This window comes from Herpailurus yagouaroundi, unplaced genomic scaffold (assembly GCF_014898765.1).
Source record: "Herpailurus yagouaroundi ecotype Mexico unplaced genomic scaffold, PumYag 142, whole genome shotgun sequence".
Classification (NCBI taxonomy): domain Eukaryota; kingdom Metazoa; phylum Chordata; class Mammalia; order Carnivora; family Felidae; genus Herpailurus; species Herpailurus yagouaroundi.
In genome coordinates, this window is record NW_024412397.1 from 55,269,253 (window position 1) to 55,295,717 (window position 26,465).

The 26,465-nt window shown below is 43.1% G+C and overlaps 1 protein-coding gene across 4 annotated transcripts in view; it reads right to left on the bottom strand.

Moving 5' to 3' along the window:
- The window catches only part of DLGAP1 (DLG associated protein 1), an 898,848-nt gene extending 872,888 nt beyond the window's left edge, over positions 1-25,960 (bottom strand). Inside the window, exon 1 of one of the 4 annotated variants that reach the window (XM_040479302.1) lies at positions 25,637-25,960. The gene's annotated coding sequence lies outside the window, so the exon portion shown is untranslated. The remainder of the gene's footprint in view (positions 1-25,636) is intronic. The other 3 variants (XM_040479303.1, XM_040479300.1, XM_040479301.1) reach the window with 3 other exon arrangements.
- Between the last annotated feature and the right edge of the window lie 505 nt (positions 25,961-26,465).

Consider the following 26,465-nt stretch of genomic DNA (forward strand, 5'->3'; position numbering starts at 1 on the left):
ATTTTTAGGTTTCATATCATAAATGGACATCACAAGGTTAAACTTTTTTTGAAATGCACCACCTTAACCCCAAATATTTCCTTTAAGGGGGTGTGCATTTTATACCGGAAAAGCTCACTTCTCCCAAACTCAAGAGTCCTGGTTTCCAGTTATGCTTACCATCATTAATAGTTTTGTGACCTTGGACGTGTTACTTATATCTCTTTGGGGATCTTCTTTTTCCAGCCTGGAAATACAGGTCCTAGGTAGCAACCACTGAGGTCTTTTCCGGAGAATATCCTTCTACTTCTAAAAGTCACTGGGCCTCCTCCTCTAGACAAAATCCAGTCCACCTGAATTCAATTCTCGAAAACAAGCCCACAAGAAGTTAATCAGATGTGCAAGCATCCACATAGGCCTTTTCAAACATGAAGTTATTTTACTAGAACATACTATCCGTTTGCTTTCCCTTCCTGAGTTCTGCCACCATAGGATTTAAATTTTTCAGCAGCCACACGAGGTGGCTTTGCCCTCTAGAAATTCAACAGAGCCGGATGGAGATCACTTTTCTCCTACAGTTCAAGCTAAGATTTGACTTGAAAATCAAAGGAGCATATAGCTTTGTAGAATCAAAATAACACTGGACTGCATATTAGAAGCCTGCTCCTAACTCTGGCTTCAACATTTACTAGTTGGGGAACTGTGCTGAAGTCAGTTACCTTCTCTGTGTCTCAATTTACTCATCCGGTAATGAGGTGCCAGGAAGGGACTAACGCTCTCTGGGCACATTTTCTGTTCCAGTATAGGATAATTCTACATAATTTCAGTTTGATCTTGGGAACTATTTTTTGACTTAGTAATCAACTGTTAAACAAAAAGGGTTCCAATAGCTTGTAGAAATCAGTTACCAAAACCACACGTTCAAGAACCACCTATTCCTCTACCAGGAATACCTTGTTTTGGAAGAAGTTAAAGGGAAATGGGTACAGACTGATGGAGACCCAAAAAATTATCTAATTCATTTGGTAATCTAGTATTTATCACTGTACTCGCCACTGTTTTAGCAACTATAAATGTAGCAGCCCTCACGGATCTTAGATTCCTGTTCCAACCAAGTAAGTTAACTATTCTAAAAGACTACTGGAGGTAGAGAGTGAGGGTATTCATCACTTTGACCATTTATTCCATAATCTCATCACCAGAACCTTAAAGCATCTTACCTATTAGAGATTTGGGGACATAAAACTCCATATATATCTATTTGACTATAATCTATTCCCTCTTCAGTAATTTCCAGAATATGCTAGTATTGAAATCTGGACGGGTTCTAGAAGAGACAATTCTGCTAATTTACTAAATATTCTTAAAGGTCAATGGTTTTGTTTTTTTTCTTTTTTTTTTTTTTTTTGTGGCATGATGAATAAAATCAACTCTTTAGCATATGTCTCTAAACTTCTCTATGGTCTGCATCTTGCCACACACCCGATGCTTCAGCCGTCACAATTACACACTACCGAAACATATGGAGGCCTTTCCTTACTCACTCAGACCTTGAACTTGAGCCTGGCAATGTACCTTCTCTTTCAAAGCCGAACCCAAAAGGTAGCTCTTTCATAAAATCTTCTCCATCCTATCTTCTATCTTAGGAATGAAAACCTGTTTCTTACTCTCAAAGCATTCATTAGGTCTCCATACAACATCATTTTCCTCTGCTGTTTTGTATCGTGGATGCTCATCTACATACGTCTCACCAAGAAGGTTATACCCTGTCTGAATTATTTTCAGTTTTTTTTAATGTTTATTTATTTTTAAGAGAGAGAGAGATACAGAGCACATGTTGGAGAGGGTCAGAGAGAGAAGGAGACACAGATTCTGAAGGAGGCTCCAGGCTCTGAGGTGTCAGCACAGAGCCTGACGCAGGGTTTGAACCCACGAGCCATGAGATCATGACCTGAGCAGAAGTTGGATGCTTAACTGACTGAGCCACCCAGGTGCACCCAGTCTGAATTCTTGACCCACAGACTTTTCAAGCATACTAAAATGGTTGCTTTGTATCACTAAGTTTCGTAGTGATCGGTTAAACAACAAAACATAACTGATATGCTAACTTTTCCTTCCTCTTGTTTTGTTTGTTGAGCTGTACTGTTTTCGGAACTTTTTCCCTACACCTTTTTTTCTTCTCGAATCTGCCCAAATTATGGAACTAGCCCGCACATCGGTCTCTTTCCTTCTCTCATGCTGCCCGGTCTCCACCACCCAGTTCACCTACGTTGGGTCCTCCATACTTACCACTGGTTCCCACAGTATCCTCTTGTGATCCCAACTCCCAACCTCTCTGGGGGCAGAATGATTTTTCTGCTGGTCCGGTAAAGAGGCTAGTTCTTCTCAATCAGGTCCCGGGGAATCTAGCATGGTGGTAATGTCTAGTAGTATAGAGTAATACATACACATACACACGAGATACTGCTGGAACCTGGGGAAGTGGTATGTAAATCTTCCAAAATAAGCCACGGAAGCCTCGAGCTGTCCTGAGCAACGTTTTGAGGTCTGCTGTGCAGAAGAGAAAGCAAGGTCGTCCCAAGGGGAGGAAACCACAGAGGCAAGACTTAAAAGAGAACCCCGATGAAACATGATGTCATTCAGGAAATGACAAGTAAGGTGTCCCGAGGCATGAAACCACATGATGTAGGTGAGTGTTGAAAGTCAAGGCTGGAAAACAACACTTGACCGGGTCGTAACATAACATGAATGCCACACACTGAGTTGAAACTTACAGGTCTTCCGGGTCATGGAGGGCTAAACATCAAATTATTTCATTTGGAAACTTAGCTAAATCGGAACATTTCAAAATGATTTATCTACTAGGACTTCAGAGGAGCGTGGGAAGGAACATACCATGAGCCATAAGGTGGCCCTTAGAACAGCAGAGGGAAAAGGACGAGGAAGGTGACCAGGTAGGCTGACGTTCCTGGGCCGTGGGAGGGAAGTGTACTTGAGAGAAAGGTAGACAGTTAGTTGGCAAAATGTGATGGGTGAACGTGGATGCTACTTCTCTTTTGACTTACTCGACGGCCACCTCAGAACCTGCCTCAGATTTCCGGCTTGAGCAACCAGGTGTATAATGTACATGAAATGGAAAATACAGTCACATAAAAATACTGGTATAAAATTTGAAATAAGGGAGAGGTGGTAAGGTAAAATGAAAAGAGAAGGAATAGGGGTCAGGGCAGACCACTCCTACCGTCCCAGAAAACAACGTACAAGGTAGAGGAGAGTGGAAACTGGAGTAGAGAAGTTAAAAGGGTCCTAAGAGAGCCAGCGATCCTCAATCTCTGTCGATCCCCACACTGGTCCAGGGAGGGCACTGATGCGAAATCACCACGATTTAGCTGCATCCGTAATTTAACTCTGGAAAGGGTTCTGGTATATTTGAATGCAACTGCTCCAGATGTTCTACGAACTCATTTCAGCCTTTAATCACAGGAATAAAATCGCTCTCCAAAAATAAAACTCTGAAGAGATGAAAGCTGCCTCGTGGCTGAATTCTTTTTTTTACTCCCCTCTCCCAATACGTGACAAGATGAAACTGCACAGCCCCCAAAGCCAGGGGAGCAACAGGTCGCAATTCAGGAGGCGAGGCCAGGGAAGCTGATGACAGGCTGTGCATGCACAAAGGGCTGCGGGGGGTGCTCAGTGGTTCAAAGCCACTCAAAGTAGCAGTACATGCAGGCATCATAAATTCGGTGTTCGGAAACCGGGAGACTACAACAAAGATGGCCAGTACAATCAGCAAAGAGGCTCAAAATGTGGAAGATTGTTTTGGTAGCAAAGAGAAGGTCAGGCGCTCAGAGAGACATTCGTGGAAGTCAGCAGAGTAGCAGGCTCTGAGGGAAGTGGTCTGAAAGCAGACAACCACGGCCATGTTAAAAAAGACTCTATTAATGATCCCTTGTTTCCAGCAGGAATCTTTTACGTCTCTTCCTCTTATAAAAAGAGCAAATCCCCAAGTCTAACAGTCTGAGACGTGCAGGCAGAGACATACAAATAGCAGTACCTAGGGGCGCCTGGGTGGCTCAGTCGGTTGAGCCTCCGACTTCAGCTCAGGTCACGATCTCGCGGTCCGTGAGTTCGAGCCCCGCGTCGGGCTCTGGGCTGATGGCTCGGAGACTGGAGCCTGCTTCTGATTCTGTGTCTCCCTCTCTCTCTGCCCCTCCCCCGTTCTTTGTCTCAAAAATAAATAAACGTTAGAAAAATTAAAAAAACAAACAAACAAACAAATAGCAGTACCTAGCTGGGGGCAGGAACCTAACAGCCAATGCTTCGGTGTCTGATTCACGAAGTCTGAATTGGGCCCAAGCATTTGCATTTCTGACAAGTTTCCAGATGATGGGCTACTGCTGGTCAAGAGACCATATTGTGAGAACTACTGCTCTTGGTCAACCAGTTTTATCCCCAGACATGCCCCCAACTCACATGGCAAGCTTGATAAATGCTCGTACCTTAATCTACCCTAGATCAAGGTGGTCTAAGATAGAACTTGAGATCCATCATTTTTTAAGGCTCTCTAGAGGATTCCAATATCTAGACAAGGGTGTGGATTCCTGATACATGTAGATGTAGAGGTAGGTAAATGATGACAAATTAGTTCTTAATTTGGATTCAGCAAGGCAACTTTGTGAAGGGGAGCTAGCTTCTTCCTTTAAAAGTTTAGGTTTCAGTTAGGTTTTCAGTTTAACTTAATTTAGAAATTTAGGTTTAAATCCATGAGCTCTAATAATGGTTATGTTTAACTACAGCACTCTACCAACAGTTCTTGTTCGGTCAAAGTCCAACTGATGCCAATAAAGTATTTAGAGAATATCATCAGTAATTTATTAGCCATTATTAAAAGGTTCAATTTATCTTTAGGAAACAAAGGAGTAATCCCTAACAATGGAAGGAAGAACTGGTTTTCTCCATCCATGCAGTCAGGACATAGAAGGAAAACAATTTTTCCAAAACAACAATAAAGCAGCCAAGAGGAAAATCCAATAAAGTCACCGAGAAATGACAGTGCTCTAGGAACAGATGGGCTGCTTCATTTCTGAAATTTTATGAACAATATCAACTGACTGAAACACTGACAAAGATTTTTTAATGCAACTTTAGAGAGAGACAAAATAGTCAAGTCTCTTAGAACATACAAGCTAGGCGAGATGTTTGAATCCAGGGATAACGTTTTCAACCTCTTTTGCATTTCCCAGAATTAACTAAATAATTGATCAATCAACAATATCTAAAATAATACACTATGCTGGTATGATCTTAGTTTTGTCTACCAATTTCACTTCCTTGCACAGTAAATATGGTTTTAAAACAATCATATGCTGAAATAGCATTTCTACTTTCTTCTTACAACCTTTGAATGTGTCCACTTCATAGAGTTGGAAGATATTTTAAGGTAGAGACATAGGAATTACCATAGAAAGGGTACTGATTTCCTGTTACTAGTGCTAATTTTTCTCATCAAAATAATGGACTGTCCCCTTCAGATAAACAATTCAAGAGCTTCCTTTGGAAGAGTTACATACCACTTTCTCCGGGTTCTGCCAGTATCTCTTGTGAACTTATTACAACAAATTGCCAAATTTTGCTTATATACCGGTCCCTTCAGGAGGCAGTAACTTTATACCCCAGGACCAAACATAGTATATGGCAAATAATTATCAGTAAATGTTTTTGAAATACTAGACTGATGCTATCATCTAATAGGTCCAACATTTACTTTAATTCCCTAGAAAATCACTCTGGCTAATCACGTTTCAGTCCCTGATCCTTACAAGTGTTCATAACCTTTATTTATTCATTCTCATTAGTATATACATGATTGTAATAACTTGAAGCCTGAGTCCATCTGATGGATTAAAAAATAGTTCCAGAAATTAAGAAGAATAACGTAGATTTTTCTGTAAGATTTATACAAAGTGTAAGACATAGAAAATGTCTACAAATCCTTCTGGGACACTTTCTTTCCAAGATTTTCAACCCATGCAACTGTTTAAAATCTCTCATGTTCCTTCCCAGTGTTTACTTACTCCCCAATACCAACCCTTATTTATACCCCAATACCACCCCATTACCTACCCCCAACATTACTCCATTACTTGCCCCCAAACATTACTCTTTATCCCCCGATACATCCCAGTACTTAGCCCCAACACAAGCCCATTACTTACCCACAATACCACCCCATTTTGATTGTGGTTACCCCAAAACCCTCCCATTACTTAACCCCAACACCACCACATTACTCACCCCAAACACCACCCCATTACTTACCCCAACACCAACCCCATTGCCCTTATTCTCCCATTTTCCCTTCATCACATTTATCAGTCTCCCTATCCCAAAATATATCCCACAGTCCCCTCCCCCCCCAAAAAAAATATAGCTCATCTTCAACTTCTGTTGTTACACTTACTACCAATATACTTTACGTAAAACATACTCAAGCTTCCTCCGCAGGCTTCTTCATGTTTCAAAATTTAACTGCTGGATCCCTAGCCTGCGCATCATTATAATCATATGATTTGTAAAGTATTTGACTTCAGTGTGTATTTCGTATGTCACTGAAACCTCTGTGGAACACCAGGCTCATCTGAAATTATAGTGCACAGAATATTAGCATTTTAGCACACCGAATACTAGTCCCTATCAGTTGACACAAGGGCAAACAGACCTTGAGAGAGGTACATGCTCACTGCTGTTGGCAAGGTAATGGTAGGAAGAGAAGGAGCTTCCTGTGAATTGCCTTACAAGGCTCAGTAAAGACTATTGTACTTCCTTCCCAACTCTGATGTCCCTTTGCATCACTGATCCCCATCTCTGAGAAACCCTCCCTCCCTAAGACTCACCTGCGGAATTGGTGACCCTGTTCAGTCCTGCCCCAGCATCATGTAACATCCCATCACCCTACTAACCTCAGTGGATTGAATCCTACTCTTTCCTTCCTTCCCATTAGCTGGTGAGTTCATTGAAATAGGGATGATGCTATTTCTGATGATGATTTCCAAACACTTACTAGAAGTTGACATAGTTGTAGGATTCAGACTTAAAACCACAACTTTAAACTCAACTTCTTCCACTAATAATGACTTGAACTTCGTGTTCAAATATGTCTTGTTATTATAAGCAAGAAATGTAAATTATTGAGAATTTGGTACCTCCTATTCACTCTCTGGAAAAACGTTTCTTAAGAACCAATATTTGACAAATCTTTATTAAGAAACTCTATGCTAGGCTGCTGAGAAAGAGAATAATGGGAGCAGGTTGAAGCCTTTTTCAAATGGTGGTCCAGAATGGCATTAATGGGGGCACCTGAACGGCTTAGTTGATGAAGCGTCTGACTCTGGCTCAGGTCATGATCTCCTGATTCATGAATTCAATCCCCACATCAGGCTTGTTTCTGTCATAGCAAAGCCCACTTCAGATCCTCTGTCCCTCTCTCTCTGCCCCTACCCCACTTGTGCTCGCTCAAAAATAAACATAAAAAAAAAAAAAAAAAGAATGGCATCAATGAGGGGGAAAAAAGCAGTCACGTGAAAAGGAGTCGCGAGGAGGGACGAGGCAAAATTCCAGGCGGATGGAACAAAATACCTTAGCAAATATGTGCTGCTTTTACACTTTTACCTGAACATATGTGACTGTCTGATGTGAACGTCTCCATTTCAATTATAGAATTTCTAATAAAATGTTCTGACTTCTGTATACTCCCTACATGTGTATGCAAATCAAGTTTAAGAACATGTCTAATAAGAATGGAATTCGAATTTCAGTGTAGGACCCCTGTAGATTAAAACGTAGCCAAGCCTTTGGCCATTTATTTTCTGTCCTCAACAAATTAATGCGTTACTATTAGTACATTACATTTACTAGTACCTGTCTAGAACTTTCACTAAGTTTATGTGCTCTGTCAGTCAGGACATTCAAATGCATCTGGGGTCAGAAGTGGAAATCCTAAACAACAAAGTGTTAGAGATGATCTATATAGAAACACGGGAAGAAAGATTTAAGATATTTCATTTATAAAATGCTTCATAAAAGGCATTCAGTTTTACATGTACCTTTCTTCATTTCGGCTTGTTATCTGCTGGCAGATATACAGATATACTTTATCTGAGGTAGAGATTCTTAGACATTCTCATACAGTCAACTTGCCCATTTCTTAGAAAATTAGAGTGGAAAAAAAAAAACACTCAAGGAGCATTCCACTGCTTTATAAGTCCGTCGAATCACCTTGTTCTGGAGTTAAGGATATAACAATGTTGACTTACCAATGTGTACTTAAACAGTTGGACGTTTTTTAATTCCATCTGGCTGGATTGCAAAGAACCCTAAGGAGTGAGAAGCAAGAAGTTCTTTCTTTCAGGGCTATCTTAGGAGGATGATGATCTAACATCTTTGTTTCCCCTCGCCACTGAAGTCCTAATCTGAATCTTGTAACAAATGTGTCAGGTTTAACTGTGTTCTCTAAATTGTGTTCCCTATTGAAGACCTCACGTGTGTTTGTGCTTCTTTGTCTTTGAGGAATGTTCTCATTTGTCCTTTCAAGTAGATTACTCAATGGGAAACAGCTCAAGTTTCTCGTGCAGCCAACAGACCCTTTCCTGGAAAGAAGGGACTGATTTTCTTCAGAGCGAGCAGATGGTCACCCCCCTAGAAGGTCCCACTGAGATTCACCTCTGTCACGCAAAATTTCTCTGACAAGTAGGGAGAAAACAGGTAGAAAGCAAATGTCAAGCCAGACACAGCCTATTTATGCACTCGGTTCTTGACGTCATCAAAATCCTGCATCCTCAAAGAACCCACTGAAGCAGGTACTAGTGAAACTCAAGGGAAAACTCAGAAAAAATAAAAACAAAAAAGGACCCACTGAGATTCTTTACTATGACGGACATTATAGAACAAAAGTAGTTTTGCCTTCCAACTAGAAGGTCGTGATTTCAACAGAAGTAATTCTATTTCTTGTGTGTTCTCCAAGTATGAGATCTATGGAAACAGGAGGAAGACATTAAAGGAAAACAAGCAAAGTGTCCCTTTAAGAAATTTCCAAGTAACTACTGCTTTCTTGGGTCAGCTAGGCTGTAAAGGCAATTGATTTAAAACTAGAGGAGGTTATAACTTGCAGGCAACCGGACTCACACTTCTGAGAGTTAGGAGTTTCACAACATTACAGCTTATTTGATTTGCATTTCACTCTACATCTCTTGGAGGGAGGGCAGCCAAGTGCCAGGCACTGGGTTAGGCACCAGGGGAGTACAGAACCTAGCGCTAACAGACCTCAGTTCAATGATCAGCTCTAGCCATGGAAGTTCTGTGGTCTAAGAGTATATTCCATAAAGCGTATCACTTTCTACAGGGGGCTGGCATAACGTGCTTCACGTGCAGCAAGGCTTCAGTAAGATATGCAATCACCATTATTATGCTAGAAGTATTGTTGCAGGAAGATATGTTATGAGAAACATGCTTTATGTTATAATTCATAGTATGGTGGGAGATTAAAAATCACAACTAGTTATGACGCGCTATGGTAGATACCATTTCTGAGGAGCATAGAGACAGCTGTTAAAACAGAGAAGGGAAAATGACACAGCAGTGAAAATAATCCCACACCTCGCCTGGAGGCTTGTCAAATCCTCACATTTCAAGTGAAGGTCTGAGTTCAAAACAAACAGACAAACAAAAACCAACAATAAACAACCAACCAAAAAAACACCTCATTTCCTTCCCTACCAGAAATCTATCAGAGAACAGTCCTTCAATAATCCCTCTCCACTGATCCTTTTTTTATAGCTGTTAATCGTCCTAATACTGTCAAAGAAGTATTCATTATGCTTATTGTTTATAGTCTGTTTCCTCCCTCTTCATTGTAAATTCCTCAAGGGCATGTCTCTTTTGTCCTTGTTGTTCAAGACTGAATTCAAAGCACCTAGAATAATGCCTGGCATATACTAAGTTTTCAATAAATTGTTGTTGGTTAAATGAGTGAATGAACAAATTGGTAATTCCCACCATCCCATAGTGGGCATCTTCAGGATCTGAAATGCAGAGAAAAAAAATCTAGCAAAAATCACCTAAGTACAAAGAAATACAGTTCTAGCTATCACTCTTAACCCACTGACATCTGACTTATCAGTAACATATATTTCTTGCTCTATACTAGACTTTTCTTCCTCATTCAAACTTAAGTAGAGAAGTAGCTTATGTAAATGTAGACGTTTAACAATTATGAGTGTCAATGAGTAAGAACTTTAGGTTCCGTCATCCCCTCAATGGATTCCGGTCCTGGATCAATGGAAACCATAGATCTGTGAGTATGGCTGGAGTATCATCCAGTATCTGACCCGCAGCAGAAGCGGGGAGCCCCTAACTCCACGGTAGAAGGAGTAATATGTATTCCCAGTCCAAATGTACAATTCCTGTTTTTCATAGATATAAAGTCCTGACTTTTAGATAGATATGGTATTCATTAGAGTAATACTGTTTGTAGAAAATGGGTTAAAAATACTCTAGAAATTTAATCTTAGAAACCAGCCACCGCCATATAGCACAATTTCTATGGGATAATCCTGTTTGATGTCCACAAAGATTCATCTTATAAGCACATCTTTAGAACACGCCTTATCTGTCAATTAGTATTGCCAACATTTAAACTGCATTTAATGTGACTTTATCATCTCTCTAGGGAGCATCTCAAGACACTTTCTGTGTGCCAGCATTTCTACTCAAAAGGAATTCCTGAAAGAATTCCTTGAGAAAAAGTATTTTCCTTGAGAAAAAGTGTTTTGCATGATGTTCTATGGGGTTTTAAACCTAAATCACAAGATAAGAAATATTGCGTTACCGTAATGGATTAAAAAATTTTTAAACCCAAATAATGTAGATACAACTGCCCAGAAACATGTCCTTTAATGAAACAAACAAACAAACAAACAAACAGAATTCTTCCACCTGATCAATTATTGAAGTTCTCATTCTGATTTGTACTGGTTTTCATCCACTGAGCCCTTTCCAGGAGAAACTGTGGGCTGACTGAACACACACTGACAGGGAGGCAGAAGATACACCCCATGGAGCAGGGAAGGTGGACGCAATCCGAACACATGTGCGCCCCACCTGCCAATGTACAACTACTCAGGGCTCACCATGACCTCACGGAGATGCTCCTCTGTAAGGAGCCAGCAAAGCTTCCTTTTTCTGGGTTAGCCTTTGGATTTTTTCCCTGTCCTACAGTCAGTACGTACTTTGGTCAGAGTAAATTAAAATTCACATTTTGGATGTTGCTTGAAATGCACTGAATTGTTTCACAACTGAATTGTCACACACTTCCTCTGCCTTGGGAAGAAGGATGTCATTTTGATGTTTTTTGTCATCTCCTCGCAGCATCAGACAAGGCTGGGCTGTCGGGGTTGGGGGCTTCTTTCCCTATAGATATTTATTTAGCATATGGAGCATACAAGACAATACTGAAAGTTATATCCTATAAGTGACTTGTCTGTCACCGGTGACAGACAATAAAGGACTATGAAATAAGTTCTAGGAATTTTCTACAAGAGAAGAACTATTTCATGAGCACACAAGGTTTTGTTTGTTTGTTTGTTTTTAATTCTTGGTGCTACTTTGACATAAAAAGGTTGGTTAGCAGTAGCTCTTACAGATAAAATATATCATTAATAACAACATTTATTAAGTGCTCACCATGAGCCCACCATTGAGCCAGATACTTTGCATAGGTTGGCTCATTTACTCCTTTCAAAAATTCCAAAATGTAAATTTAATTATCCTCATTTCTCAGATGAGAAAACTGGGCTCAGAAAAATGAATTAACTTGCCCAAAGTCATCTAGCTAGTTAGATGACTCAGGATAGTAGAATCAGGATGGGAGTTGGGGGAACACCCCTATCTGGAACACAGAAACAGCGGCTAACATCCTGAGTCTACTGATCACCTTCCAGCAATAATTCCCTAGTCACCATCTCAAATTTTCTTATTTCCTAAAACTCAGTTTTGTTTTGTTTTTTTAATGTTTATTTTTGAGAGAGAGAGAGAGAGAGAGAGAGAGAGCACATGCACACGCACAAGTGGGGAAGGGGCAGAGAGAGAGGGAGACACAGAATCCAAAGCAGGCTCGGGGCTCTGAACTGTCGGCACAGAGCCCGACGTGGGGCTTGAACCCATGAACCATGAGATCATGACCTGAGCTGAAGTCAGACGCTTAACCCACTGAGCCACCCAGGCACCCCCCCACACACACACAAAAAAAAACCCCTCAGTTTTAATGTTTTCCAAGTTGCCAATGGGACATGTCCAACATTTGTCTCAAAAATCAACACAAACAGGGGCACGTAGGTGGCTCAGTTGGTTGAGCATTTGACTCTTGATTTTGGCTCAGCTCATGATTCTGGAGTTGTGGGATCAAGCCCCCCTCATGCTTATCATGCTCCGCCCCTCTCTCCTGCTCACAAGCTCTCTAACTCCAAAAAACAAAAACGAAAACAAACAACAACAACAAAAACCATACACACATACACACACGCACACACACACAAAATAGAGCTCAGTTCACTAAGAATGAGCTTCTTATCCCAAATCCTTATATGTTCCAGCAATTCACTAGTCCCAGGGTCCTCACACTCTAAATTTCCACTCGGCTGATGTCATCTCCACAAGCTGATTACCACTCTTCAAGAAAGCAACCATGACCCATTGAAAACCCAGTCTTCTGGCTCTTGTTCTTAGGCGTTAGAGAGATACGAAGCTACCTAAGCAAACACATCCCTTAAAGGAGCTTAAAATCTAGGAGTATTCACACAAAAGGTCTAGAATGTAAACAGTAAATGATCCAGAAAAATGCGACTCGAATTCAGAAGACGGTTTACCTTGGGCTAGAGTTATAAAATGCTTCATGTGGGGCGCCTGGGTGGCTCAGTCAGTTAAGTACCTGACTCTTCATTTTGGCTCAGGTCATGATCTCACAGTTTGTGGGTTCAAGCCCTGCAACAGGCTCTGCGTTGACAGCATGGGGCCTGCTTGGGATTCTCTGTCTCTCCTAGTATCTCTCTGCCCCTCCCCCCTCTGAAAATAAATAAATACTTCCAAATAAAATAAATGATAAAATAAAATAATAAGGGGCGCCTGGGTGGCGCAGTCGGTTAAGCGTCCGACTTCAGCCAGGTGACGATCTCGCGGTCCGGGAGTTCGAGCCCCGAGGTCGGGCTCTGGGCTGACGGCTCGGAGCCTGGAGCCTGTTTCCGCTTCTGTGTCTCCCTCTCTCTCTGCCCCTCCCCCGTTCATGCTCTGTCTCTCTCTGTCCCCAAAATAAATAAAAAACGTTGAAAAAAAAAATTAAAAAAAAATAAAATAATAAAACGTTTCATGTGAGAGGTGAGATTTGACCAGCCTTCCAGGATAGAGGGCTTTGAAACAACCATCTTAAAAGAAATCCCTGCCTGTGGTAAAACATTCAAACTATCTGGAAGGACATGAAAGGGGAAAGAATCCTTGACTTTCCTTGTCCTAGCCCTAGGGGGATCTGTCAAGTAGACAGAATTCAAAATACAGGAAAAGAAACAAAGAGGAGAGAATGGCCAGAATGGTGCAGTCATGACAAGTAGGGGTGGCTATGGCAGAAAGGAGGTTCCATGTAAGGGGCTGGTTAAGAAACGGAGCTAAGCAATGAAGGGAGCCCACCGTGTCTCTGGCATTCATCCCACCCACGTGTCTGACAGCCAACCGTGGTCCTGGTTTGTGCCCAGATCTACGGGATGCAGGCCAGCGCAAAGGGACGTGACTGCCGTCCTCGCGGTCTCAAGGACAAAGCCTGCGGAGCCTCACAAAGACTTTGACCGTTGTTTGAAAAGTCAGCTCAGATCCAGGTGTAATCACAGAAGGAGACCCTGCAGACAAGAAGTGCCATTAGGAGACTTCTGTGTATCCCACGCATAAAATGATGAAGCCCCAAAGTCAAGCAGCATCCACAGAATTCACACAACACAACTACTCCAAACTTTTGTTTCATCAGGAAGAAATTAAGACCAAAAGAAGTCGTATGTCTTGCCCAAATTTGTAACATAATAAAAGGCTTTATAAAATGACCACTGAGGGGCGCCTGGGTGGCTCAGTTGGTTGAGCCTCCGACTTAGGCTCAGGTCATGATCTCACTGTTTGTGAGCTCGAGCCCCACGACGGGCTCTGTGCTGACAGCTCGGAGCCTGGAGCCCGCTTCAGATTCTATGTCTCCCTCTCTCTCTGCCCCTCCCCAGTTTGCTCTCTGTCTCCCTTTCTCAAAAAATAAATAAAATAGGGGCGCCTGGGTGGCACAGTCGGTTAAGCGTCCAACTTCAGCCAGGTCACGATCTCGCGGTCTGTGAGTTCGAGCCCCGCGTTGGGCTCTGGGCTGATGGCTCAGAGCCTGGAGCCTGTTTCCGATTCTGTGTCTCCCTCTCTCTCTGCCCCTCGCCCGTTCATGCTCTGTCTCTCTCTGTCCCAAAAATAAATAAACGTTGGAAAAAAAATTTTTTTTAAATAAAAAAAATAAATAAATAAAATAAATAAAAGAATCTTTAAAAAACATAAAATAAAAAAAATAAAATGACCATTGATAAGAAAGTCTTAAAGAACTAAACGAGAAAATAAAACTTTAACGGTTTATAAGATATGAAAGGATGATGCCTTTATCACTTCAGAATTGGAAAAGATTTCTTAAACAAGATATCTTATCTATACCATAAACAATAAAAAATGCATCGATTTTAAATTTTAAAAAGATTTTTTTGGGCGCCTGGGTGGCTCAGTTGGTTAAGCGTCCAACTCTTGATTTCAGCTCAGGTCATGATCTCACGGTTTGTGAGATCGAGCCCCTCGTCGGGCTCCATGCTGACAGCATAGAGCCTGCTTGGGATTCTCTCCCTCTCTCTCTGTCCCTCTCTCTCTCTCAAAATAAATATATTTTTTTAACATTTATTTATTTTTGAGAGCCAGAGCATGAGCAAGGGAGGTGCAGAATGAGAGAGGGACACAGAATCTGCAGCAGGCTCCAGGCTCTGAGCTGTCAGCAAAGAACCCGAAGCAGGGCTCGAACTCACAAACCGCGAGACCATGACCTGAACCGAAGTCAGACGCTTAACTCGCTGAGCCACTCAGGTGCCCCGACTTTCAAAATGAATAAATAATTTTTTTTAATAAAAAGTAAATAAATAATTAAAAGATGATTTTCGATGGCCAACAGACAGATGATAAGATGCTCACCCTGACTTATTTGGGAAATGCAAATCAAAACCGCACTGAGATATCGCCTCCCACCTGTCAGAACGCTAAAATCAAGAAGATAAGAAACAACAAGTGTTGGCAAGAATGTGGATAAAAAGGAACCCCCAGGCACTGTTGGTGGGAATGTGAACTGGTGCAGATTCCGTGAAAAACAGTATGGAGAGTCCTTTAAAGATCAAAAATAGAATTACCATATGATCCAGCAATTGCACTGCTGGGTACTTATCCCAAAGAATGCAAAAACACTAATTTGAAAGGCAATATGCACCCCTGTGTTTACTGCAGCATTATTTACAATAGCCAAGGTATGGAAGCAAGCCAAGCGTCCATCCATAGATAATGGATAAAGATGTGGCATATATACACAGTGAAATACTAGCCATAAAAAAAAAGAGTGAAACATTGTCATTTGCAACAACATGGACGGATCTAGAGGGTATAACGTTAGTGAAGTAAGTCAGTCAGAGAAAGACAACTACCATATGGTTTCACTCATATGTAGAATTTAACAAACAGAACAAAGGAAAAGAGACCAAAAAATCAGATTCCTAAATATGGAGAAATGGTGATGGCAAAGGAGAGGGAGGAGGGGGGTGGATGAAATAGGTGAAGGGCACTTAGAGTACACTTATCATGGTGAGGACTGAGTAATGTATAGAATTGTTGAATCGCTATGTCGCACATGTTAAATTAATAGAACATGGTTAGTTACACTGGAATTTAACGTAAAATAAAATAATCTTTTCGTCCAAAGACATCATAAAAATGAAAAGACAAGCCACCAGTGGGGAGAAGATTGCTGAAATGCTGATAACAGAAAAACTCTGGTATTCAGAATATATAAATAACTCTTACAAATCAATAACCTCTTTTTTAAAGCTGTGGGAGAATGGACAGCATGTATGAATAAGCATTCCAAAGAGACCTGAATGGTAATCAACAGAGGAAAGAAACAGTCAACATTACTAACAGTCGGTCAGGAAGCAACACGTTTAAACTACAAGGAGCCATCATTTCACATTCATAATCCTGGCAAAAAATAAAATGGACCACCAAATACTGGCAAAGATATGAGGGAAAGGGGGCTCTTCTAGATTGCCGATGGGAGTATAAAGAGTTAAATACTTTTTTGGTAATTTGGCATTATCCTCTAAAGGTGAGGGCACAAATCCCACCCTTCCATAATTCCACTCCTAAGAAGATATGCTAAGGAAAGTCTCCTTTGTTAGCACAAGACATGTATATATATGAATGTTCACGGCAGCCTTGTTGAAAAATACCCTGACTGCCCACTGACAGAAGACTGATACATTAAACATGATATATTATGCAATGGAATACCACATTGCAGTAGAAATGACTAAATAGGATCTACATATATCCACAAAACACTAGTCCATTAAAGTAAGGTGAAAAAGACTACAGAGCAATTTACTATTTATATAGTTTACAAACAGCAAAGCGAGACTATATTGCTTAAGTACACACATACATAGCAAAGCATAAGGAAATGCATGCGAATGATAAACACAAAAATTCAGTACAGGCATATGCTGTTTTATTGCACTTCACTTATCGCATTTTATTTTTCACAAATTGGAGGTCTGTGGCAACCCTGCGTTATGCAAATCTTTGGGCACCATTTTTCCAACGGCATTTGCTCACTTCAGGTCTCTTGTCCCATTTTGGCAATTCTCACCATATTTCAACCATTTCGTTATTATTATATTTGTTATGGTGATCAGTGATCAGTGATCTCTGCCATCACTTTGTAATTGTTCCGGGGCACCATGAACCATACACATACAAGATGATGAACTTAATCCATCAACATCGTGTGTTCTGATTCCTCCACCGACCAGCCAATCCCTGTCTCTCTCCTTGGGCTTTCCTATTCCCTGAGACACAACAATATTGAAATTAGGAAAGTTAACAGCCTTACAACGACCTCTAAGCTTTCAAGTGAAAGGAGGCAATCAATCAATGTGGCAAACTTCATTGTCTTCTTTTTAAAAACAATATTTTTAATGTTAACTTATTTTTGAGGGAGAGAGAGAGAGCGAGCGGGGTAGGGGCAGAGAGAGAAGGTGACAGAGGATCTGAAGCAGGCTCTGAGCTGACAGCACAGAGCTGGATGCGGGGCTCGAAACCATGAACCATGGGATCCTGACCTGAGCCAAAGTCAGACGCTCAACCTGAGCCACCCAGGCCCCCTCATCGCTGTCTTCTTTTAAGAAATTGCCACAGCCACCCCAACCTTCCTGATGAGTCATCAGCCACAACATCAAAGCAAAACCCTTCACCAGCAAAAACATTACAACTTGCTGGACGCTCAGAATATAGTTAGTATTTTTTTACTAATAAAGTATTTTTTTTATTTAGGTACGCATATATATGTCTATTTTAGAAATAATTCTATGGCACACTTCATAGACTACAGCATAGTGTAAACATAATTTAATGCAATGGGAAACCAAAAAATTCATTTGGCTCGCTTTATTGTGATACTTTATTGTGGTCATCTGGAATCAAACTTGCAGTATCTCGGAGGTATGCCTCTATAGAGAGTACCATTGAGGAGAAAGATGCTTTGAGAAAGAGGACTCTGGGAGTATTAACAGTATGTGTAATGACTTGTTTCACCATCTGGAGGGGGGTGAATACATAGGTGTTTATTTTAATATTTAATTTTTTGGTGTTACTAAAATATTTCACAATAATCTGTAATTAACAACAAAGAATTGAACAATAGTTTGCAACACAGATACAGCGTAAAAGAGAAATGAGTCAAATATTACTTGAAATTTGTTCCAAAATATTTTTCATGTCTTCTTTTCTCCCATGGTTACTTCCTTAGACCTGGTTCCCTTCATTTATGCCCCAATTAATGCAACAGCCTCCTCTCGGTTCTCATCTGGTGGTAGACGGACCTACTTCCATCAGTTTAAGAGGCGAGCCACTTCTCTGTATCACTGTCTCTTCCAAATCCTTCAAGGTTCCTGTCAACTCTAAACATTCTCCGTGCTTCTCAATCAAATTCATCTCCAGGTCTAATTCAAATGCATCAGAGGAGCCAGAGCAGAGAACCATCTCCTTGAACCAGGAATACACCAAGTTGGTTTGCATTTCCATGTCTTTGTAAATGTTTTTGCCTTATCTGAAAAGTCATCCCTTCCATTTAACTCTTACCCATCCAGGAAGACGGATCCAAGGATCCCGTCCTTTGTTGAGCTTTGTCATTCCTTAAAAGCCCAGGATAAGTATGACTGGTCTCAGATGTTTGAGCCCTTAGTTTGATTTTATAACATGTTCTTACTAATTATTTTCTACATGTTAATCTTACCCTCTGGATTAGATTTTAAGCCACCCAAGGATTTGAACAGTGTTTCCGCTTCTGTATTCTGCACGCTAATGAGTACACAGGAGATATTCTAATTTTGTTTGTCTGTTTGCCCATATGTGGGGGCTATAGCCATGCCAAGATCTACATCGACCATCTACATCCCTTAGGATTCTTATCATCAAAGCAAGATAATTTAAAACATCAATAAAAGAAAAACAGATCTGGAGAAATTATTGCACATCATTGTTTATAGCAACATGAGCCATGTCCGTGTTAAGTCTTACTTTTCCTCATTTAGGGCTGAACAGTGGATCGAGCATTGAAAGCAGGGTGTCACGTGTCAGATTAAGCGTATCCACGAGGGTGGCCCACCTCACCACATCATTCAAGATCTCAGAAGCACAGAGTGGGACGGAATATACTACAAGCCTGGCCAGAAACTAGTATAAAAAAAAATCATGAAACTACTCAGAAGAAGGCTTTGAGTCCACCTAATTTTAAGAGGCAGATTCCAGCATCACCTATGAATGAGAGCCACACCCCACGCAGGTTCTAAGGACATATACAGAAATCAGGCACAAGCCAGAAAGTCGGTTGTAGCCACTTCTCTTCTTCCTGCTAGATTGGTCTCTCATCCTTGTGGTCTGATTCAGTCTTTCAGTGTCCTTCCATACGCGGCTCCTATACTCACCATTGTCTCTGAGCTTATGGTTTCCTAGAGGCGGACAGGCACGTAAACAGACAATGAAATACAAAACTACGAAATGTGTACCAGATTCCACAGAGACATAGGAGGGAGTGCTCAGTCCTTTGGGGTGGCCAGGGAGAAAAGAGCTAGTGCTACATTTGGAGGGGGGGGGCCCTCAAAACATAGGCAGGTGGGGGGTTAAGCTATTCATATGCTTATTTCAAGTAAGAAAGGGGAGGAAGGGTAGGGGATGGGAGGTGTTGTTTTTGTGTTATTTGTTTTGTTTCTTAATCCCTGTCTTACTTCAGAACGTCCCTCAGTTTTCCAGCAGACTGCAGTTTCCCTGGTTGGGAAACTAGCACAAACTAACCCAGCACACGTTGGCCACGCTGGGATCAGGCCTGTATCTTCCAGGTGTTATCAGAGTAGAGAATGCAGGATTTAAGATTGCAGGGGGCCTCTAAATGCCGCATGATACTACCCTCAGGGTTCTGGTCCTTACACAGTTAGAGTACAGATCTGCATCCCCTCATGGGTTTATTAATTCATTCACTTCACTGCTGTTTACTGACCACTTACTGAGTGCCAGCGGCTGTGCTGGGCCCTGCTGACATTTGGTGAAATGCTGTATTTAGTCCTTGATCCCATGGAATGCACAGTTCAGTGGGGAAGACAGTTGATAGGATAATCATAGAAGTCAAAGCATCGTTATTTACTGGAAAAGGACCGCGAAAAGCAGAAAAGTATAAAGCAGTAAAGCTGCATTCAACTGGAGAGCCTCACTGATTAAATTAAATTTTCAGCTGAGGTCTAGGAAAGAGGAAATAATGTAAGAAACAGTGTGCCAGGGACAGTGGGGAAAGGACATCTTATGCTGCTTCACAGAAGCTATAGAACCAAGCGATTCTCTAAATTGCCTAGGCAAGGGCTCACACAATCAACTTCTAAATATGTTACTGCTTCAAGGTCCAGTCCCTCCCCACCCCTACCCCACACCCACCTCCCCACCCTTTGGGCTCTAACGGAAAAGAATATCCCTGTTTGAAAGACTGAAAGGTTATTCTGCTTCTGGGTTAATGTCTGGGAAAGGAGCTTCCAAGGGAGTGACTACGCATTGCCTTTTTACTAGAGTAGTATGATGAATCATATCATGGAATAGTTGTTTGCAAAGTCTGAGACAAGATCAAAATGCCATTTGCCTCTGAAACTGCAGCGTGTGTTTTGTAAAGAAATCTCAGTGATATCTAGCAGGGAGATTTCTAGTCCAGAAATAGACTTCCCTCCGAGTTTCCACTGAAATTGAAACTGAGGGAGAAAGGGTCTCCAGAGAAAGGGTGTAATCTTGAGGTCAGAGCAAAGATTAATGCCAGTCCTCCCATCATATACTAATAAACGGTCTCCAGGAGTAGAATGAAAAGGGAAGTTACTCTAGCAGATGTTTTCAAATTAGCCAAAACCGTGTCACAGAGCAAAGCAGCAGAGCTGGAAACATGCCCAGAGAGAGAGAGAGACCTCCCCACAAGCTGCCTGAGGGAGCCATTTAAATGTCTCTGAGCCCTCCCGGTGCAGACTGGGAGGGTGCGGACTGGGACACACAAGCTGGGGAGGGAACAGGCCCTAACAGGAACCCTCATTTCCTAACTGCTTATCCAGGGCTTCGATAAGCCCCTGCTCTGATGAATACTAAGAAAATCTGGCAGGATTGGGCAGTTCACACACCGCCAAACTACACTCTCCGTGGCTTGCTTTTGTGTCGCTGCTTGCACACCCAACAAAAACATGTGGAGAGAGGATCTAGAAATTGTCAGTGACATCGGGTGAGCAAACTCTGATAAGAGAATATAAACATGAACAGTTTCGTTGTGAGCCAAGATGCACAGCAGATCCAGAACCCTGATCCCTCATCACAACAACCCCAAGGGGGGCAATCACATCCCAGTTTCACTGGTTCTCATCTACCCAAGAAAAGGTCCAAGAATCTGGGCCAGAAATCTACGGCTGGTTGGCCAGAGGGCCTCCTGTGCATGAGCTGGTCTTCCGAACTGGGATAGCACTTCTTACCTGCAAATCATGAACTCCTACGGGAAGGCGAAAACAATAAACACCAACGTTTAACTCCATAAAGGAAGAGAATAACTAGTTTCTCACCGGTACACCAGCTGTCTGGCCCTTGCCATTCACTAGAACGAAGAATATAAAATTGATGGGTCAACACAACTCATATGCAATACCAACCTCGTGTGTGTGTGCGTGTGTGTGTGTGTGTGTGTGTGTGTAGTAAATGTACATAAACGCTCGAATGCTTTATGTATTAATGATATATTATACACGTTTTTAATATTTACTTTTCTATTAAAATTTTTTTTGGCATAAAACAAATATGTGTTAGAAGAAAAGGAACTGATACCTGGTATGTCAGGCAGTGAGTTATCAGCAGATGTTTAATAAACGAAAGCAAATGACTGTGGTAGAAGAAGGAACGTCTAATTCCTGAAAGACCACACATCTGTGAAAGCCAGGTCCATTGGGCAGTAACAGGAACCAGGCTACAAATTCCCCATGATTTCAAAAGGAGGTAGGGAGGGGCACCTGGGTAGCTCAGTCGCCTCCAACTTCGGTTCAGGTCATGATCTCATGGCTCCTGAGTTCGAGCCCCACATTGGGCTCTGTGCTGACAGCTTAGAGCCTGGAGCCAGCTTCAGATTCTGTGTCTCCCTCTCTCTCTATTCCTACCCCGCTCTGTCTGTCTGTGTCTCTCTCAAAAATAAATAAATAAATAAATAAATAAATAAATAAATAAATAACATAACATAAAAAAATAAAAATAAAAAGGAGGCAGGGAGAAAGTTAAGGGTGGGGGGAATGGGCAGTGCAATGATCCCTTTCTTTGAAAATGGAGAATTACAAGCTCTTAGGATCCTCTGGAAATAAAAGACAGCACAAGACATGGAGTGCTTTTGAAACTCCAAGCATCTCAGCAGCACAAAAATGTTTAGAATGCTAGAAAAAGGGCCTTCTTGTGATTGTGTTTCTGTCTTTTGTGACTGTGCTTCTCGAAAATGAAAAACACATTAAGCGAACAACATACAACATACGTAAAGGCATAGATAGTAAATATGAGAGGTAGGGGGTGGGGCGTGTTGAGATTTCTGAAAAGTCTGGGTAGCCTTTCAGCTTTCCTTGGTGCTGCTCCTTTAGCAGGGGGGAAATAATTACCAAGGAAAAAGAGAAAAGAAACAAAAGAACTTACAACAGCATTGTTTCCTTAAATTAGGCAAAGAGAGGCAAGTGTGGTTTCTATAGAGATGAACTCTTCATAAAAATCCTCCAGTTCGATGAATGCTTCCTAAGGAAAACTTCTGCGGGGAACAGAGTTGGTCTGATAAAGGGTGGAGCTAATTGTGGGAATAATCAAGAAGACACCATCATGGGAGTTGGCGTCTATCGTACAAACTTCACTATAAAAACACTCATTTGGATAGTATGTGATTATTCTTTCTCAATTCAAAATATTATATGAAATCGAAATCAGAATGTTGATTTTTTTTGTTGTTGTTTCCAGAAGTTGCTATACAAAGAATATGGCCCTTGCCTCAATTAAGTTGTAGCTGAAACTATTATCACGCTACATATCTCTAAATGAGTCATTAGTATGAACTCAGCTTCCCTCTTCCTAGTTTTAATTTTATATTTAAAAAAATAATGAATCTAGTTGGCTATGGAACGAAGGCACACATGCCTAACAGAGTTAAATCAAAATGCATGCAACCCATTTTTCCAAGTTTGATTCAAAGGACATTTAAGCTTAGAAGGATTTAGAAAGTAGAACACCGCTTAGTTTTAGGCTATTTCTCTATATGGGGTATGCAATATTTTGAGAAGAAGGTCTTGCTTTCCATAATTACTGACATGTTTCATCAAGGCTTTAGACCTGGCAGAATAAAATTTATGTTGGAGGAGAAATTAAAGAAAATTCCCCATAGGGAAAACCCATGTACGTGTTATCTCTCAAAAGCACAACTGCGTATGTGTTATTTGAAGAGTTTTGTCAGAAAATCACTTCACAGCTTTTTAAGGAATCTTTTAACCAGTTCATTGTGCCAACATTTATGTTGCCTATAATATTTGAAATAAGATACTTCATTTGGCAAACAGAATAGAAACCCTAATGGAAACATACAGAGAAATAGAAAGACAGGTATAATTTTTTCAATGTCCTATATTTGCAAATATGCTCAAGTCTTTTCTCATTCAAGTAGCATTTTCTCTTCAGCGAGTCAGTTTTGTTTTGTTTTGTTTTTCAAAAGTAGTCCTAGGATTTTAGATCTGAAACTTGTAATATTGCAAGGCAGTGTCTTCACCTGCTGCAACTTTAAACTGAAGTGATACATCCAAGGAAATTAATACCACAGCTACTGATATCAGATTCCATGAAATTCTCTATTTCCTCTTTATGCCAGAATATAAATTTTCTGAACTGAGTAATTTACATGACCTGACCACTTAAATTTCATATATTTTGCATAGATATATGCAACGTGGTTTTATGGCTTTGAATTTCCTTTGTAAACATTTGAGAAAAGAAAACTTTATCCTTTTGACATTATGTAAATTGAGACACTTCTAACATTTCTTGCTTCTATGTCATTTCCGTCCAAGTTGGAATAACGACTATTGCTATAGATGCAAAATTACATTGGCCAATAGAAAGTTGCTTCCTGAAACTGAAATTCTGCTATAAATAACATTCAAAAAGCAGTTAGGTCCTCCCTGGTAAAAATAAATTGGCAAGATGTTTGCACTGGGTCCTAAAATCGCTTTCCTAGCTCTAAACATCCCTCATCCCAGTGCCTGACTACAACTCAGATCGATCCTTCACTTTACAAAGCCATTCATGATTCATGAACACCATAAAAGATAAAGATCTGTTCTTAATTGTTACTTTAATTATATGTCTTTCATCTTTGTAATTCCATAACTTCCCATGTTATGCCAAGGGAGGCAGGAAGCATCGATCTCTCAGGAACCCAAGCCAGGCTCACTGTGTCAGGGGTGTACATAGAGTCCTGCCTGGGTCCTTAAAAGAAATAACATCTACCCACCCGCGTCCCTGTCCCGGCCCTCTGGCCACTTCATACCCCCTCCCCTCCGCACGCCCCCTCCAGTTTTCAGACAGAAAATTCCGCAGCGCTAGTGGCCCGGAGGAAGGCGAGCCCGGGAGCCGAGGGCGCGAGCCGAGCTCCGGTACAGGCACTCAGTGTCTCGGGGCGCGGGCACCCGAACAGCGGGTCGCCGCTTCCCACGGCTTCCCGGGGGCCACCGGGTGAAGCAGGGACAGCTCGCCTTCCTCGAGGAGCGAGCCCCGCGGCCTGAGTCCTGAATGCAGGGTCTTCATCTCCCAGCGGCCCTCCGAAGGTCCCTCCCGCAGCTGCAGCCGCCCCTCAATGAAAGTGCAATTTGTTATCTCTCCCAGCCCGGAGGAGAAGTCCCGGTTTGGTCTCCGCTCCAGCCCCGCTCATTCAATTCACTGAATACCGCGTCTCAAGGTTGGCCACGCGATTCGCCGGGAACTGGCCTCGGCCGCGGGCGGGGGGCGACTCTACAGTGACCTCCCCCTTGAATCCCGTCCTCTGTGTGTGTCTCTCTCTTTCTGTGTCTCGTTCTCCCCCTGCGAGCTTCTGTCTGTCTCTCTTTGTGTCTCTGTTTCTCTGGCTTTCTCTCTTACGCGAGCGCGCGCGCGCGCGCGCGCGCACACACACACACACACACACACACACACGGGAGGAGGCTCTCTCCACAACCAAAGCCAAAATGTCACCTAAAAACCCAAGTGCAACAACTTGCCTGGCAAACGACCCAGGAGCCTGCCAAGAACTCCCCTGCAGTGAGCAGCCCCCTCCTCCCCTGCAAGGTGCACCGGGGGTTGGGGCGGGGGGAGGTGTGAATTTGGCCAGTGGAGATGACGGGAACTAGTGTTCTCCCCTCCCCCTTCCAGGACCCTGTCGCAATTAGAAATCCGTCCCCTCCCCGGGCCCCAAGAGGGAGTAGCCAGGACCACAAGCCCGGAGAGGGGCGCGCTGGCCCCCGGATTCCCGGGGTCCCCAGGGGGTCCGGGAGTGCGCCCCAGGCGGCGGATGGCGAAGGAGAAGCGGGCCAAGGGAGCCCAGCCCATCGTCCCTCCGCGGGCGAGAGGAGCGGCGACCGCGCGGCGGTCAAGAGACACCCAGCGCGCTGCGATCGCGGTGGTTGGCGGCGGCCCGGGCTCCGGCTGCTGCCGCCACGCGCGCACGCCCCAGCCCCGCAGCGCAGCCCGGCGTTACCTTGCCGCTGCCCGCAGTCCGGCCCTGGATCCCTGCGTCCGTCCGTCGGTCCCACGAGCCTCGGGGGGAGGACGAAAAAGGGTGTCCCCGCGGCCCGGACAGGGTCTCAGCGAGGTGACGGGAAGCAACGGAGAGAGGAGCAGAGGCGGCTGCGACCGCTCCCGCCGATGCTGCCGCCGACTTCGCCGGGCCGGAGGTGTCGGAGAGGCCGTGTCCTCGGGATTGCGGCGCCCGGAGCGCAGCGCTCGCCTCTGGCGCGGAGGCTGAGCGCCGGGACGCGGCGAGCTGGGGCGGCGAGGCTGGGCTGGTCACCCGCCCCTGGGTGCATGTTAATACGGTGGGGAGGAGGAGTCCCGCGCTTCCTCCGCCCAACCACCGGAGCCGGCGGGCGGGCGGCGGCCGCGGCCCGGAGCCAGCCGCTCCCACCCGCCCCAGCTACTACGGCGCGGCCACTCGCCCTGGCCCCAGCCCAGGCACGTGCGCCGAGGCCGCGGGGAGGCGCCCGGCCTCTCCCGGAGCGTGCTCTTGGCCTGCGGCCTCTGCCCGCTCAGCCTTCCGGTGGCGAGTGCACTCGCACGCACTCAAACCGGACCGACGGGAAAGCCCCGCGTGCCTGGGACGGAACCGAGAGGCGGCCCCCCGTTAGTGGGCGTGCCCCGTCCGTTCCCTGGCGGAGAGTCTGCGGGGAATTGAACCTGCTCTTCTACTCTTGCCAGCCGTTGTCCCTAACCTTGTCTTTTAAAGACAGGGGCTCTGGGGAACTCGTAACAACAGTTCTTTCTCACGCGAGATCAACTTGGCGAAGAGAGGGTTTCCTGTCCTCTCCTCT